Below are 14,964 nucleotides of genomic sequence, written 5' to 3'. Positions count from 1 at the left end.
AACTCATAAAACATCTGGTAGGATTCTGTATAGAGGAATGGTCTAAGATCCCTCTGGTAGGATTCTAATGTGTTCTAGAACTCATAAAACATCTGGTAGGATTCTGTATAGAGGAATGGTCTAAGATCCCTCATAATGTGTTCTCTAATCTCATGAAACATCTGGTAGGATTCTGTACAGAGGAATGGTCTAAGATCCCTCCTAATGTGTTCTAGAACTCATAAAACATCTGGTAGGATTCTATATAGAGGAATGGTCTAAGATCCCTCCTAATTTGTTCTAGAACTCATAAAGCATCTGGTAGGATTCTGTATTGAGGAATGGTCTAAGATCCCTCCTAATGTGTTCTAGAACTCATAAAACATCTGGTAGGATTCTGTATAGAGGAATGGTCTAAGATCCCTCCTAATGTGTTCTAGAACTCATAAAACATCTGGTAGGATTCTGTATAGAGGAATGGTCTAAGATCCCTCCTAATGTGTTCTAGAACTCATAAAACATCTGGTAGGATTCTGTATAGAGGAATGGTCTAAGATCCCTCCTAATGTGTTCTAGAACTCATAAAACATCTGGTAGGATTCTGTATAGAGGAATGGTCTAAGATCCCTCCTAATGTGTTCTAGAACTCATAAAACATCTGGTAGGATTCTGTATAGAGGAATGGTCTAAGATCCCTCCTAATGTGTTCTAGAACTCATAAAACATCTGGTAGGATTCTGTATAGAGGAATGGTCTAAGATCCCTCCTAATGTGTTCTAGAACTCATAAAACATCTGGTAGGATTCTGTATAGAGGAATGGTCTAAGATCCCTCCTAATTTGTTCTAGAACTCATAAAACATCTGGTAGGATTCTGTATAGAGGAATGGTCTAAGATCCCTCCTAATGTGTTCTAGAACTCATAAAACATCTGGTAGGATTCTGTATAGAGGAATGGTCTAAGAGCCCTCCTAATGTGTTCTAGAACTCATAAAACATCTGGTAGGATTCTGTATAGAGGAATGGTCTAAGATCCCTCCTAATGTGTTCTAGAACTCATAAAACATCTGGTAGGATTCTGTATAGAGGAATGGTCTAAGATCCCTCCTAATGTGTTCTAGAACTCATAAAACATCTGGTAGGATTCTGTATAGAGGAATGGTCTAAGAGCCCTCATAATGTGTTCTCTAATCTCATAAAACATCTGGTAGGATTCTGAATAGAGGAATGGTCTAAGATCCCTCATAATGTGTTCTCTAATCTCATAAAACATCTGGTAGGATTCTGTATAGAGGAATGGTCTAAGATCCCTCCTAATGTGTTCTAGAACTCATAAAACATCTGGTAGGATTCTGTATAGAGGAATGGTCTAAGATCCCTCCTAATGTGTTCTAGAACTCATAAAACATCTGGTAGGATTCTGTATAGAGGAATGGTCTAAGATCCTTCATAATGTGTTCTCTAATCTCATAAAACATCTGGTAGGATTCTGTATAGAGGAATGGTCTAAGATCCCTCCTAATGTGTTCTAGAACTCATAAAACATCTGGTAGGATTCTGTATAGAGGAATGGTCTAAGATCCTAATGTGTTCTCTCATAATGTGTTCTATCCCTCCTAATGTGTTTCTCATAAAACATCTGGTAGGATTCTGTATAGAGGAATGGTCTAAGATCCCTCCTAATGTGTTCTAGAACTCATAAAACATCTGGTAGGATTCTGTATAGAGGAATGGTCTAAGATCCTCCTAATGTGTTCTAGAACTCATAAAACATCTGGTAGGATTCTGTATAGAGGAATGGTCTAAGATCCCTCCTAATGTGTTCTAATCTCATAAAACATCTGGTAGGATTCATAAAACATCTGGTAGTTCTAGAATTCTGTATAGAGGAATGGTCTAAGATCCATCCTAATGTGTTCTAGAACTCATAAAACATCTGGTGGTATTCTGTATAGAGGAATAGTCTAAGATCCCTCATAATGTGTTCTCTAATCTCATGAAACATCTGGTAGGATTCTGTATAGAGGAATGGTCTAAGATCCCTCATAATGTGTTCTCTAATCTCATAAAACATCTGGTAGGATTCTGAATAGAGGAATGGTCTAAGATCCTTCCTAATTTGTTCTAGAACTCATAAAACATCTGGTAGGATTCTGTATAGAGGAATGGTCTAAGATCCCTCATAATGTGTTCTCTAATCTCATGAAACATCTGGTAGGATTCTGTATAGAGGAATGGTCTAAGATCCCTCCTAATGTGTTCTAGAACTCATAAAACATCTGGTAGGATTCTGTATAGAGGAATGGTCTAAGATCCTTCCTAATGTGTTTCAGAACTCACAAAACATGTGGTAGGATTATGTATAGAGGAATGGTCTAAGATCCTTCCTAATGTGTTCTAGAACTCATAAACATCTGGTAGGATTCTGTATCGAGGAATGGTCTAAGATCCCTCCTAATGTGTTCTCTAATCTCATAAAACATCTGGTAGGATTCTGAATAGAGGAATGGTCTAAGATCCCTCCTAATGTGTTCTCTAATCTCATAAAACATCTGGTAGGATTCTAATCTCATAAAACATCTGGTAGGATTCTGTATAGAGGAATGGTCTAAGATCCCTCCTAATGTGTTCTAGAACTCATAAAACATCTGGTAGGATTCTGTATAGAGGAATGGTCTAAGATCCCTCCTAATGTGTTCTAGAACTCATGAAACATCTGGTAGGATTCTGTATAGAGGAATGGTCTAAGATCCCTCCTAATGTGTTCTCTAATCTCATAAAACATCTGGTAGGATTCTGTATAGAGGAATGGTCTAAGATCCCTCCTAATGTGTTCTAGAACTCATAAAACATCTGGTAGGATTCTATATAGAGGAATGGTCTAAGATCCCTCCTAATGTGTTCTAGAACTCATAAAACATCTGGTAGGATTCTGTATAGAGGAATGGTCTAAGATCCCTCCTAATGTGTTCTAGAACTCATAAAACATCTGGTAGGATTCTGTATAGAGGAATGGTCTAAGATCCCTCCTAATGTGTTCTAGAACTCATAAAACATCTGGTAGGATTCTGTATAGAGGAATGGTCTAAGATCCCTCCTAATGTGTTCTAGAACTCATAAAACATCTGGTAGGATTCTGTATAGAGGAATGGTCTAAGATCCCTCTAATGTGTTCTAGAACTCATAAAACATCTGGTAGGATTCTGTATAGAGGAATGGTCTAAGATCCCTCCTAATGTGTTCTAGAACTCATAAAACATCTGGTAGGATTCTGTATAGAGGAATGGTCTAAGATCCCTCTAATGTGTTCTAGAACTCATAAAACATCTGGTAGGATTCTGTATAGAGGAATGGTCTAAGATCCCTCATAATGTGTTCTCTAATCTCATAAAACATCTGGTAGGATTCTGTATAGAGGAATGGTCTAAGATCCCTCATAATGTGTTTCTAACTCATAAAACATCTGGTAGGATTCTGTATAGAGGAATGGTCTAAGATCCCTCATAATGTGTTTCTAATCTCATAAAACATCTGGTAGGATTCTGTATAGAGGAATGGTCTAAGATCCCTCATAATGTGTTCTCTAATCTCATAAAACATCTGGTAGGATTCTGTATAGAGGAATGGTCTAAGATCCCTCCTAATGTGTTCTAGAACTCATAAAACATCTGGTAGGATTCTGTATAGAGGAATGGTCTAAGATCCTCCTAATGTGTTCTAGAACTCATAAAACATCTGGTAGGATTCTGTATAGAGGAATGGTCTAAGATCCCTCTAATGTGTTCTAGAACTCATAAAACATCTGGTAGGATTCTGTATAGAGGAATGGTCTAAGATCCCTCCTAATGTGTTCTCTAATCTCATAAAACATCTGGTAGGATTCTGTATAGAGGAATGGTCTAAGATCCCTCTAATGTGTTCTCTAATCTCATAAAACATCTGGTAGGATTCTGTATAGAGGAATGGTCTAAGATCCCTCCTAATGTGTTCTAGAACTCATAAAACATCTGGTAGGATTCTGTATCGAGGAATGGTCTAAGATCCCTCCTAATGTGTTCTAGAACTCATCAAACATCTGGTAGGATTCTGTATAGAGGAATGGTCTAAGATCCCTCCTTATGTGTTCTCTAATCTCATAAAACATCTGGTAGGATTCTGTATAGAGGAATGGTCTAAGATCACTCCAAATGTGTTCTAGAACTCATAAAACATCTGGTAGGATTCTGTATAGAGGAGTGGTCTAAGATCCCCCCTAATGTGTTCTAGAACTCATAAAACATCTGGTAGGATTCTGTATAGAGGAATGGTCTAAGATCCCTCCTAATGTGTTCTAGAACTCATAAAACATCTGGTAGGATTCTGTATAGAGGAATGGTCTAAGATCCCTCTAATGTGTTCTAGAACTCATAAAACATCTGGTAGGATTCTGTATAGAGGAATGGTCTAAGATCCCTCTAATGTGTTCTAGAACTCATAAAACATCTGGTAGGATTCTGTATAGAGGAATGGTCTAAGATCCTTCCTAATGTGTTCTAGAACTCATAAAACATCTGGTAGGATTCTGTATAGAGGAATGGTCTAAGATCCCTCCTAATGTGTTCTAGAACTCATAAAACATCTGGTAGGATTCTGTATAGAGGAATGGTCTAAGATCCCTCATAATGTGTTCTCTAATCTCATAAAACATCTGGTAGGATTCTGTATAGAGGAATGGTCTAAGATCCCTCCTAATGTGTTCTAGAACTCATAAAACATCTGGTGGTATTCTGTATAGAGGAATGGTCTAAGATCCCTCATAATGTGTTCTCTAATCTCATAAAACATCTGGTAGGATTCTGTATAGAGGAATGGTCTAAGATCCCTCATAATGTGTTCTCTAATCTCATAAAACATCTGGTAGGATTCTGTATAGAGGAATGGTCTAAGATCCCTCCTAATGTGTTCTAGAACTCATAAAACATCTGGTAGGATTCTGTATAGAGGAATGGTCTAAGATCCATCCTAATGTGTTCTAGAACTCATAAAACATCTGGTGGTATTCTGTATAGAGGAATAGTCTAAGATCCCTCATAATGTGTTCTCTAATCTCATAAAACATCTGGTAGGATTCTGTATAGAGGAATGGTCTAAGATCCCTCCTAATGTGTTCTAGAACTCATAAAACATCTGGTAGGATTCTGTATAGAGGAATGGTCTAAGTGTCTAATGTGTCTAAGATCCTCTAATCTGGAACTCATAAAACATCTGGTAGGATTCTGTATAGAGGAATGGTCTAAGATCCCTCCTAATGTGTTCTAGAACTCATAAAACATCTGGTAGGATTCTGTATAGAGGAATGGTCTAAGATCCCTCATAATGTGTTCTCTAATCTCATGAAACATCTGGTAGGATTCTGTATAGAGGAATGGTCTAAGATCCCTCATAATGTGTTCTCTAATCTCATAAAACATCTGGTAGGATTCTGAATAGAGGAATGGTCTAAGATCCCTCATAATGTGTTCTCTAATCTCATAAAACATCTGGTAGGATTCTGTATAGAGGAATGGTCTAAGATCCCTCCTAATGTGTTCTAGAACTCATAAAACATCTGGTAGGATTCTGTATAGAGGAATGGTCTAAGATCCCTCCTAATGTGTTCTAGAACTCATCAAACATCTGGTAGGATTCTGTATAGAGGAATGGTCTAAGATCCCTCCTAATGTGTTCTCTAATCTCATAAAACATCTGGTAGGATTCTGTATAGAGGAATGGTCTAAGATCACTCCAAATGTGTTCTAGAACTCATAAAACATCTGGTAGGATTCTGTATAGAGGAGTGGTCTAAGATCCCTCCTAATGTGTTCTAGAACTCATAAAACATCTGGTAGGATTCTGTATAGAGGAATGGTCTAAGATCCCTCCTAATGTGTTCTAGAACTCATAAAACATCTGGTAGGATTCTGTATAGAGGAATGGTCTAAGATCCCTCCTAATAAGTTCTAGAACTCATAAAACATCTGGTAGGATTCTGTATAGAGGAATGGTCTAAGATCCCTCTAATGTGTTCTAGAACTCATAAAACATCTGGTAGGATTCTGTATAGAGGAATGGTCTAAGATCCTCCTAATGTGTTCTAGAACTCATAAAACATCTGGTAGGATTCTGTATAGAGGAATGGTCTAAGATCCCTCCTAATGTGTTCTAGAACTCATAAAACATCTGGTAGGATTCTGTATAGAGGAATGGTCTAAGATCCCTCATAATGTGTTCTCTAATCTCATAAAACATCTGGTAGGATTCTGTATAGAGGAATGGTCTAAGATCCCTCCTAATGTGTTCTAGAACTCATAAAACATCTGGTAGGATTCTGTATAGAGGAATGGTCTAAGATCCTTCCTAATTTGTTCTAGAACTCATAAAACATATGGTAGGATTCTGTATAGAGGAATGGTCTAAGATCCCTTCTAATGTGTTCTAGAACTCATAAAACATCTGGTAGGATTCTGTATAGAGGAATGGTCTAAGATCCCTCATAATGTGTTCTCTAATCTCATGAAACATCTGGTAGGATTCTGTATAGAGGAATGGTCTAAGATCCATCCTAATGTGTTCTCTAATCTCATAAAACATCTGGTAGGATTCTGAATAGAGGAATGGTCTAAGATCCTTCATAATGTGTTCTCTAATCTCATAAAACATCTGGTAGGATTCTGTATAGAGGAATGGTCTAAGATCCCTCCTAATGTGTTCTCTAATCTCATAAAACATCTGGTAGGATTCTGTATAGAGGAATGGTCTAAGATCACTCCTAATGTGTTCTAGAACTCATAAAACATCTGGTAGGATTCTGTATAGAGGAGTGGTCTAAGATCCCTCCTAATGTGTTCTAGAACTCATAAAACATCTGGTAGGATTCTGTATAGAGGAATGGTCTAAGATCCCTCCTAATGTGTTCTCTAATCTCATAAAACATCTGGTAGGATTCTGTATAGAGGAATGGTCTAAGATCCCTCCTAATGTGTTCTAGAACTCATAAAACATCTGGTAGGATTCTATATAGAGGAATGGTCTAAGATCCCTCCTAATTTGTTCTAGAACTCATAAAGCATCTGGTAGGATTCTGTATAGAGGAATGGTCTAAGATCCCTCTAATGTGTTCTAGAACTCATAAAACATCTGGTAGGATTCTGTATAGAGGAATGGTCTAAGATCCCTCTAATGTGTTCTAGAACTCATAAAACATCTGGTAGGATTCTGTATAGAGGAATGGTCTAAGATCCCTCCTAATGTGTTCTAGAACTCATAAAACATCTGGTAGGATTCTGTATAGAGGAATGGTCTAAGATCCCTCTAATGTGTTCTAGAACTCATAAAACATCTGGTAGGATTCTGTATAGAGGAATGGTCTAAGATCCCTCCTAATGTGTTCTAGAACTCATAAAACATCTGGTAGGATTCTGTATAGAGGAATGGTCTAAGATCCCTCATAATGTGTTCTCTAATCTCATAAAACATCTGGTAGGATTCTGTATAGAGGAATGGTCCAAGATCCCTCATAATGTGTTTTCTAATCTCATGAAACATCTGGTAGGATTCTGTATAGAGGAATGGTCTAAGATCCCTCATAATGTGTTCTCGAATCTCATAAAACATCTGGTAGGATTCTGTATAGAGGAATGGTCTAAGATCCCTCCTAATGTGTTCTAGAACTCATAAAACATCTGGTAGGATTCTGTATAGAGGAATGGTCTAAGATCCCTCCTAATGTGTTCTAGAACTCATAAAACATCTGGTAGGATTCTGTATAGAGGAATGGTCTAAGATCCCTCCTAATGTGTTCTAGAACTCATAAAACATCTGGTAGGATTCTGTATAGAGGAATGGTCTAAGATCCCTCTAATGTGTTCTAGAACTCATAAAACATCTGGTAGGATTCTGTATAGAGGAATGGTCTAAGATCCCTCTAATGTGTTCTAGAACTCATAAAACATCTGGTAGGATTCTGTATAGAGGAATGGTCTAAGATCCCTCCTAAATGTGTTCTAGAACTCATAAAACATCTGGTAGGATTCTGTATAGAGGAATGGTCTAAGATCCCTCCTAATGTGTTCTAGAACTCATAAAACATCTGGTAGGATTCTGTATAGAGGAATGGTCTAAGATCCCTCCTAATGTGTTCTAGAACTCATAAAACATCTGGTAGGATTCTGTATAGAGGAATGGTCTAAGATCCCTCATAATGTGTTCTAACTCATAAAACATCTGGTAGGATTCTGTATAGAGGAATGGTCTAAGATCCCTCCTAATGTGTTCTAGAACTCATAAAACATCTGGTAGGATTCTGTATAGAGGAATGGTCTAAGAGCCCTCATAAAGTGTTCTCTAATCTCATAAAACATCTGGTAGGATTCTGAATAGAGGAATGGTCTAAGATCCCTCATAAAGTGTTCTCTAATCTCAAAAAACATCTGGTAGGATTCTGTATAGAGGAATGGTCTAAGATCCCTCCTAATGTGTTCTCTAATCTCATAAAACATCTGGTAGGATTCTGTATAGAGGAATGGTCTAAGATCCCTCCTAATGTGTTCTAGAACTCATAAAACATCTGGTAGGATTCTGTATAGAGGAATGGTCTAAGATCCCTCCTAATGTGTTCTAGAACTCATAAAACATCTGGTAGGATTCTGTATAGAGGAATGGTCTAAGATCCTCCTAATGTGTTCTAGAACTCATAAAACATCTGGTAGGATTCTGTATAGAGGAATGGTCTAAGATCCCTCCTAATGTGTTCTCTAATCTCATAAAACATCTGGTAGGATTCTGTATAGAGGAATGGTCTAAGATCCTCATAATGTGTTCTAGAACTCATAAAACATCTGGTAGGATTCTGTATAGAGGAATGGTCTAAGATCCCTCCTAATGTGTTCTAGAACTCATAAAACATCTGGTAGGATTCTGTATAGAGGAATGGTCTAAGATCCTCCTAATGTGTTCTCTAACTCATAAAACATCTGGTAGGATTCTGTATAGAGGAATGGTCTAAGATCCCTTCATAATGTGTTCTCTAATCTCATAAAACATCTGGTAGGATTCTGTATAGAGGAATGGTCTAAGATCCCTCTAATGTGTTCTCTAATCTCATAAAACATCTGGTAGGATTCTGTATAGAGGAATGGTCTAAGATCCCTCCTAATGTGTTCTAGAACTCATAAAACATCTGGTAGGATTCTGTATAGAGGAATGGTCTAAGATCCCTCCTAATGTGTTCTAGAACTCATGAAACATCTGGTAGGATTCTGTATAGAGGAATGGTCTAAGATCCCTCCTAATGTGTTCTCTAATCTCATAAAACATCTGGTAGGATTCTGTATAGAGGAATGGTCTAAGATCCCTCCTAATGTGTTCTAGAACTCTCATAAAACATCTGTCTAAGTAATGTGGATTCTGATTATAGAGGAATGGTCTAAGATCCCTCCTAATGTGTTCTAGAACTCATAAAACATCTGGTAGGATTCTGTATAGAGGAATGGTCTAAGATCCCTCCTAATGTGTTCTAGAACTCATAAAACATCTGGTAGGATTCTGTATAGAGGAATGGTCTAAGATCCCTCCTAATGTGTTCTAGAACTCATAAAACATCTGGTAGGATTCTGTATAGAGGAATGGTCTAAGATCCCTCCTAATGTGTTCTAGAACTCATAAAACATCTGGTAGGATTCTGTATAGAGGAATGGTCTAAGATCCCTCCTAATGTGTTCTAGAACTCATAAAACATCTGGTAGGATTCTGTATAGAGGAATGGTCTAAGATCCCTCCTAATGTGTTCTAGAACTCATAAAACATCTGGTAGGATTCTGTATAGAGGAATGGTCTAAGATCCCTCCTAATGTGTTCTAGAACTCATAAAACATCTGGTAGGATTCTGTATAGAGGAATGGTCTAAGATCCCTCATAATGTGTTCTCTAATCTCATGAAACATCTGGTAGGATTCTGTATAGAGGAATGGTCTAAGATCCCTCATAATGTGTTCTCTAATCTCATAAAACATCTGGTAGGATTCTGTATAGAGGAATGGTCTAAGATCCTTCCTAATTTGTTCTAGAACTCATAAAACATCTGGTAGGATTCTGTATAGAGGAATGGTCTAAGATCCCTCCTAATGTGTTCTAGAACTCATAAAACATCTGGTAGGATTCTGTATAGAGGAATGGTCTAAGATCCCTCCTAATGTGTTCTCATAAAAATCTCATAAAAACATCTGGTAGGATTCTGTATAGAGGAATGGTCTAAGATCCCTCCTAATGTGTTCTAGAACTCATAAAACATCTGGTAGGATTCTGTATAGAGGAATGGTCTAAGATCCTCCTAATGTGTTCTAGAACTCATAAAACATCTGGTAGGATTCTGTATAGAGGAATGGTCTAAGATCCCTCCTAATGTGTTCTAGAACTCATAAAACATCTGGTAGGATTCTGTATAGAGGAATGGTCTAAGATCCCTCCTAATGTGTTCTCTAACTCATAAAACATCTGGTAGGATTCTGTATAGAGGAATGGTCTAAGATCCTCCTAATGTGTTCTAGAACTCATAAAACATCTGGTAGGATTCTGTATAGAGGAATGGTCTAAGATCCCTCCTAATGTGTTCTCTAATGTGTTCTCATAAAACATCTGGTAGGATTCTGTATAGAGGAATGGTCTAAGATCCCTCCTAATGTGTTCTAGAACTCATAAAACATCTGGTAGGATTCTGTATAGAGGAATGGTCTAAGATCCCTCCTAATGTGTTCTAGAACTCATAAAACATCTGGTAGGATTCTGTATAGAGGAATGGTCTAAGATCCCTCCTAATGTGTTCTAGAACTCATAAAACATCTGGTAGGATTCTGTATAGAGGAATGGTCTAAGATCCCTCCTAATGTGTTCTAGAACTCATAAAACATCTGGTAGGATTCTGTATAGAGGAATGGTCTAAGATCCCTCCTAATGTGTTCTAGAACTCATAAAACATCTGGTAGGATTCTGTATAGAGGAATGGTCTAAGATCCCTCCTAATGTGTTCTAGAACTCATAAAACATCTGGTAGGATTCTGTATAGAGGAATGGTCTAAGATCCCTCCTAATGTGTTCTAGAACTCATAAAACATCTGGTAGGATTCTGTATAGAGGAATGGTCTAAGATCCCTCTAATGTGTTTCTAAACTCATAAAACATCTGGTAGGATTCTGTATAGAGGAATGGTCTAAGATCCCTCATAATGTGTTCTCTAATCTCATAAAACATCTGGTAGGATTCTGTATAGAGGAATGGTCTAAGATCCCTCTAATGTGTTCTCTAATCTCATAAAACATCTGGTAGGATTCTGTATAGAGGAATGGTCTAAGATCCCTCATAATGTGTTTCTAATCTCATAAAACATCTGGTAGGATTCTGTATAGAGGAATGGTCTAAGATCCCTCCTAATGTGTTCTAGAACTCATAAAACATCTGGTAGGATTCTGTATAGAGGAATGGTCTAAGATCCTCCTAATGTGTTCTAGAACTCATAAAACATCTGGTAGGATTTCTATAGAGGAATGGTCTAAGATCCCTCATAATGTGTTCTCTAATCTCATAAAACATCTGGTAGGATTCTGTGTAGAGGAATGGTCTAAGATCCCTCCTAATGTGTTCTAGAACTCATAAAACATCTGGTAGGATTCTGTATAGAGGAATGGTCTAAGATCCCTCCTAATGTGTTCTAGAACTCATAAAACATCTGGTAGGATTCTGTATAGAGGAATGGTCTAAGATCCCTCCTAATGTGTTCTAGAACTCATAAAACATCTGGTAGGATTCTGTATAGAGGAATGGTCTAAGATCCCTCCTAATGTGTTCTAGAACTCATAAACATCTGGTAGGATTCTGTATCGAGGAATGGTCTAAGATCCCTCCTAATGTGTTCTCTAATCTCATAAAACATCTGGTAGGATTCTGAATAGAGGAATGGTCTAAGATCCCTCCTAATGTGTTCTCTAATCTCATAAAACATCTGGTAGGATTCTGTATAGAGGAATGGTCTAAGATCCCTCCTAATGTGTTCTAGAACTCATAAAACATCTGGTAGGATTCTGTATCGAGGAATGGTCTAAGATCCCTCCTAATGTGTTCTAGAACTCATAAAACATCTGGTAGGATTCTGTATAGAGGAATGGTCTAAGATCCCTCATAATGTGTTCTCTAATCTCATAAAACATCTGGTAGGATTCTGTATAGAGGAATGGTCTAAGATCCCTCCTAATGTGTTCTAGAACTCATAAAACATCTGGTAGGATTCTGTATAGAGGAATGGTCTAAGATCCTTCCTAATGTGTTCTAGAACTCATAAAACATCTGGTAGGATTCTGTATAGAGGAATGGTCTAAGATCCCTCCTAATGTGTTCTAGAACTCATAAAACATCTGGTAGGATTCTGTATAGAGGAATGGTCTAAGATCCCTCCTAATGTGTTCTAGAACTCATAAAACATCTGGTAGGATTCTGTATAGAGGAATGGTCTAAGATCCCTCCTAATGTGTTCTAGAACTCATAAAACATCTGGTAGGATTCTGTATAGAGGAATGGTCTAAGATCCCTCCTAATGTGTTCTAGAACTCATAAAACATCTGGTAGGATTCTGTATAGAGGAATGGTCTAAGATCCCTCCTAATGTGTTCTAGAACTCATAAAACATCTGGTAGGATTCTGTATAGAGGAATGGTCTAAGATCCCTCATAATGTGTTCTAGAACTCATAAAACATCTGGTAGGATTCTGTATAGAGGAATGGTCTCCTAAAGATCCATCCTAATGTGTTCTCTAACTCATAAAACATCTGGTAGGATTCTGTATAGAGGAATGGTCTAAGATCCCTCCTAATGTGTTCTCTAATCTCATAAAACATCTGGTAGGATTCTGTATAGAGGAATGGTCTAAGATCCCTCATAATGTGTTCTCTAATCTCATAAAACATCTGGTAGGATTCTGAATAGAGGAATGGTCTAAGATCCCTCATAAAGTGTTCTCTAATCTCAAAAAACATCTGGTAGGATTCTGTATAGAGGAATGGTCTAAGATCCCTCCTAATGTGTTCTAGAACTCATAAAACATCTGGTAGGATTCTGTATAGAGGAATGGTCTAAGATCCATCCTAATGTGTTCTAGAACTCATAAAACATCTGGTGGTATTCTGTATAGAGGAATAGTCTAAGATCCCTCATAATGTGTTCTCTAATCTCATAAAACATCTGGTAGGATTCTGTATAGAGGAATGGTCTAAGATCCCTCCTAATGTGTTCTAGAACTCATAAAACATCTGGTAGGATTCTGTATAGAGGAATGGTCTAAGATCCTTCCTAATTTGTTCTAGAACTCATAAAACATATGGTAGGATTCTGTATAGAGGAATGGTCTAAGATCCCTCCTAATGTGTTCTAGAACTCATAAAACATCTGGTAGGATTCTGTATAGAGGAATGGTCTAAGATCCCTCATAATGTGTTCTCTAATCTCATGAAACATCTGGTAGGATTCTGTATAGAGGAATGGTCTAAGATCCCTCATAATGTGTTCTCTAATCTCATAAAACATCTGGTAGGATTCTGAATAGAGGAATGGTCTAAGGTCCTTCATAATGTGTTCTCTAATCTCATAAAACATCTGGTAGGATTCTGTATAGAGGAATGGTCTAAGATCCCTCCTAATGTGTTCTAGAACTCATAAAACATCTGGTAGGATTCTGTATAGAGGAATGGTCTAAGATCCCTCCTAATGTGTTCTAGAACTCATCAAACATCTGGTAGGATTCTGTATAGAGGAATGGTCTAAGATCCCTCCTTATGTGTTCTCTAATCTCATAAAACATCTGGTAGGATTCTGTATAGAGGAATGGTCTAAGATCACTCCAAATGTGTTCTAGAACTCATAAAACATCTGGTAGGATTCTGTATAGAGGAGTGGTCTAAGATCCCCCCTAATGTGTTCTAGAACTCATAAAACATCTGGTAGGATTCTGTATAGAGGAATGGTCTAAGATCCCTCCTAATGTGTTCTAGAACTCATAAAACATCTGGTAGGATTCTGTATAGAGGAATGGTCTAAGATCCCTCCTAATAAGTTCTAGAACTCATAAAACATCTGGTAGGATTCTGTATAGAGGAATGGTCTAAGATCCCTCCTAATGTGTTCTAGAACTCATAAAACATCTGGTAGGATTCTGTATAGAGGAATGGTCTAAGATCCCTCCTAATGTGTTCTAGAACTCATAAAACATCTGGTAGGATTCTGTATAGAGGAATGGTCTAAGATCCATCCTAATGTGTTCTAGAACTCATAAAACATCTGGTGGTATTCTGTATAGAGGAATAGTCTAAGATCCCTCATAATGTGTTCTCTAATCTCATATAACATCTGGTAGGATTCTGTACAGAGGAATGGTCTAAGATCCCTCCTAATGTGTTCTAGAACTCATAAAACATCTGGTAGGATTCTGTATAGAGGAATGGTCTAAGATCCTTCCTAATTTGTTCTAGAACTCATAAAACATATGGTAGGATTCTGTACAGAGGAATGGTCTAAGATCCCTCCTAATGTGTTCTAGAACTCATAAAACATCTGGTAGGATTCTGTATAGAGGAATGGTCTAAGATCCATCATAATGTGTTCTCTAATCTCATAAAACATAGGATTCTGTATAGAGAATCTAAGATCCTCCTAATGTGTTCTCTAATCTAAAACATCTAAAACATCTGGTCTAATCTCATAAAACATCTGATTCTGTATAGAGGAATGGTCTAAGATCCCTCCTAATGTGTTCTCTAATCTCATAAAACATCTGGTAGGATTCTGTATAGAGGAATGGTCTAAGATCCCTCCTAATGTGATTTCTAGAACTCATAAAACATCTGGTAGGATTCTGTATAGAGGAATGGTCTAAGATCCCTCCTAATGTGTTCTAGAACTCATAAAACATCTGGTAGGATTCTGTATAGA

This window comes from Oncorhynchus tshawytscha, linkage group LG21, assembly GCF_018296145.1.
Source record: "Oncorhynchus tshawytscha isolate Ot180627B linkage group LG21, Otsh_v2.0, whole genome shotgun sequence".
In the NCBI taxonomy this organism is placed as follows: Eukaryota; Metazoa; Chordata; class Actinopteri; order Salmoniformes; family Salmonidae; genus Oncorhynchus; species Oncorhynchus tshawytscha.
The sequence above is the reverse complement of the archived record's forward strand: the minus strand, read 5'-3'. Positions refer to the sequence as shown.